The 3,793-nt window shown below is 34.7% G+C and overlaps 1 long non-coding RNA gene across 4 annotated transcripts; it reads left to right on the forward strand.

Annotated features, from left to right (window-relative positions):
* Positions 1-207: 207 nt before the first annotated feature.
* On the forward strand, positions 208-3,793 carry LOC109815447 (uncharacterized). Of its 4 annotated transcripts, none has more exons than XR_002241167.3 (8): positions 208-468; positions 871-922; positions 1,018-1,078; positions 1,185-1,898; positions 1,997-2,219; positions 2,420-2,677; positions 2,759-3,067; positions 3,200-3,793. It is a non-coding gene; the product is annotated as an uncharacterized LOC109815447 (long non-coding RNA). The 4 variants fall into 4 exon arrangements; XR_014434488.1 differs by having other exon boundaries at positions 1,021-1,078; XR_014434487.1 differs by having other exon boundaries at positions 209-468; positions 1,569-1,898.

Raw genomic sequence — 3,793 nt, forward strand, 5'->3', positions numbered from 1 at the left:
GCGGTTTTTTTCTGGCGGTTTCAATAAACTGCCAAAACGTGTTGTATTTCTAGCGGTTATTATAACCGCCACAAAATATTTGAATTTTCGGCGGTTTGAAACCGCCACAATGTTTAAAATCGTTGCCAGCTCTTCATGCAACCACGTGGCCAATTCAATTAAAATATTTTTTATTATTGTTAAAAGAATAAAAATAAAAATGTTAAGTTAAATTCAAAATATCAAAGGCACGTTTGAACTTCTTCTTCATCTTTTTCGCTCAAAATTTTACATGCTATTGCCATGAGCGTGAGCATTCAATTCATATAGACGTTACATAGATTCGTTGACGGAGAGAGGCAGACTCAACGGTTTCAGTTCGAAAAGTTGTGCGTTCGAGCTTGGGCATATTCGGAGGCAACGTTGTGATTATTACTTCGATTCGCTCGTCGATTGCGATAATCTAGCATTCAAATGATGAATCTACAGGTATTTTGTGTTGGAAACTTTGATTCTGTTAAGGCTATTGATGATTTGCTAATTACAAGGACAAATGGTTTGGGGCTTAGGGTTTGGAACCATATTTTGATATTCTGTTAAGGCTATTGATGATTCTGTTAAGACATAGTTTTAATTTTACTTTTAGCTCAGCCATTGTCAATTGGAGATTAAAGATGGATCAGTGTTTTGGAAAGATACACAATTATATATATATAAGCCATATCATGTGTATGATATATCAGTATACTATATTGGATGAAATGGAAATTAAATAATGATGCGCAAGTGCCATATATAGAATAGCCTATGAAATCCCAACCGTAGTTCATTTTTTAATCTCTTTTTGACATCTTATTTATCACATTGCTGACTTTATTTTATCTTTCACAGGGACTTCACAAACCCAAATCTCCCTACAGAGCAGAAAGGCAGGCCTTCACAAGTATGTTATGTTGGTTCTTTATTTATCTATTAATGAATCAAATATTTATGAAGTCCATTCTAATATATATACTTTTCCTTTCGTCTATTGTTAAGTAGCCTGGATATGGTGATGGAGGAAACATGTGTGCTGCTCAAGGTTCTGGAGCCAGGACAGGTGATAACTATTTTAAACTGCTTTGGTTGGTCTGGTTTGTTTGTCATATTTTGTCATTTGTTAATGTACTGATGTTATTTTCCTCTTTCTAACTGGATTTCCGCAGGTGGGTATTTTTCACATCAAGTTGAAGTCCCAATTAGATATTATATTCTTGTATAGTTAAATATAAGAAGTTATCATCATTTTTTAATGTACTGATGTTTGTCCCGTTTTCTTCTTTTGAAAGCTGGCTTTCGCTTTAAAGTTGGTTTTGCTTTTCAAATTGGGGTTTAATTGGGAGAGGGGAGGAGCTTGTGTGTTGGGTTTTGGCTTCTTGAACTATGAGATCTCTTTCCACTTTGAGATAAATGACATGATAATATGAACATATAATTTTATCTTTTAATTTTTAGTAATATGACAACAGAAATGCATGAAATGGAGATGCTTTCTTTCTTTTTAAAAAAATAAAACAACTTATTTATTATTATTATTATTTCAATTATAGACGGGAAATTCTGCAGCCATTGCAGCTGCCTTTGGGGGAGGTTTGCCTTCTGGAATAATTGGGACAAATGACAGGTGTACAATTCTTGTATCAAATCTGAATCCTGACGTAAGCATTTTGTCAGGCTTCTTCTAGAAAGTTCTCTCCAATTCTCAGCTCATTTAGCTTGAAATTTGCTTATTTAAGATAATTGACGAGGATAAACTATTCAACTTGTTCTCTATTTATGGGAATATTGTGAGAATTAAACTTCTGCGAAATAAACCAGATCATGCACTTGTTCAGATGGGAGATGGTTTTCAAGCTGAATTAGCTGTACACTTTCTGAAGGTGTGTTTCATATCTATATCTTGCTGTTTGTATATTATGATACTACAATTTTTGTGTGATGATATCTTTACTCAAGCAATAAGTTTTTGTTGTTCCAGGTTATGTATCTTTCTGACATTCCTTCATGGAGAAGCAAGCATGGTGGAAAAGTTCTTGTGAATATTGATAGCTTTGGTGCTGCTGGAGATGGAGAATCTGCCACCTTTAATGGCGAAGCTAAACACATTCAGAGACATGTACAAGGAGGATGAGATTAGGGGGATCTTGGGTGAATTAGGGACTGACATTACCAATGAAATTGATTTTGAAGCCTTCTTAAAGGTTAGTAGTTTGGCATCTTTGACTCTTTCTTTTTCAATGTTATTAGATTAGATAACTTTTCCATGTTGTGAAGTTATAATAAAGGATGTTACGTTGAAATTAGTTGTAGAAATGAAACAGATCATGTGCTATATAATATTAAATATAATGTATGTTACTTAATGTAGGTAACCTTCCAATTAATTATATTTTTCATGCAGGCATATTTGAATTTGCGAACCCAAGCTACAACATAACAAGGTGGTAGGAGGCACTCTTCATCATTCCTCAAGGATTCCATAACCACCCTTCTTTACACAATCAGTGAATCAGAAAAAGCCTGCTATGTTGCCCATATAAACAACTGCCTTGGTGATGATCCATTTTTGAAGCATTATTTTCCATTGGACCCAGCTACAAATGATATTTTTGATCTTGCAAAAGATGGCATTCTTCTGTGGTATATATATATAAGCAGGGTATGCTGATTTTTTGCACTTTAATTGTTTGTATGAGCCTTTAATATATATTGGATTTGATATATGTCGTGTTGATTGCAGTAAGCATATCAATGTTGTCGTGCCTGGGACTATAGATGAGCGAGCCATCAATGCCAAACGAAAACTTAGTCTTTGGGAGGTAAATGAGAACCATACACTATGCCTCAATTCTGCCAAGGCTAACATTTGGCACACAGGACTTGGTTGAAGCAAGAGTAAGTTTAGCAATCTGAACTCCACAAATTGCTCTACCGACATTTACCTAGGTTCCATGGCCCTTTTGTTAAAATTAGCTTAAAGGGTCGATTTTGGCACGAGTATTCCATGGTTCTTGCCAGAGTCGGTAATTATCTCAAACAGAGGATTCCTGTAAGTCTCTTTCTGCTTCTTTTCTTTTTCTATAAGCCAAAAATATCCACTTATAATTATAATTTTTTTTAATTCACGCTGTATCCCATAGCTTACAGGCAACACTAAGAATTTTTAATGCTTTGGTTTCAGGAGATTTTGGAGGTTGAGATAGAAGACGAGAAACAATTGGATGACAGTCCAGAGAATTTTTAAGGTACCGTGCACGGCTTGCTGCCCTTTGGTCTTTTGTTTTAGGTGGTCGTTGACTATCCGATTCTCTAGATAACATAATTTTAGTGTGAATCAGAAACTGTTGAGAAATAATGATTATGGGAATATCTGTGTAGTTGTACTATCCTTGTTACATGTCATGGTTACTTACACACGAAACTTTCTCATATAATTCTCCTCCGTATCACCCATTTCTCTTTGGTCTTTGGGATACTACCTTGTTGGTGTCATTGATCAGACTCACCAAACAACACTAACTCTTATAGGGAAAATTACGACTGGAATTATTCGTATCTCCATCATTTGCAAGAGTATTGTGGTTTTCCCTTTTGTCCAATTTGAGATTTCAGTGATGAAGAATAAGGTGATTTGGTAGATAAACAGGGAAATAATATTGCTAAGAATTTGTTTTTCATTGTTTTTAGTAACATCATGTGATTTATATAGTGGAACATTTGTTGCCTCATTTACCTGCAATAAATGATTTATATGTGCGTGTACCATTTCAGTATT

Source organism: Cajanus cajan, chromosome 6, assembly GCF_000230855.2.
Source record: "Cajanus cajan strain Asha chromosome 6, NIPB_CcT2T_4, whole genome shotgun sequence".
In the NCBI taxonomy this organism is placed as follows: domain Eukaryota; kingdom Viridiplantae; phylum Streptophyta; class Magnoliopsida; order Fabales; family Fabaceae; genus Cajanus; species Cajanus cajan.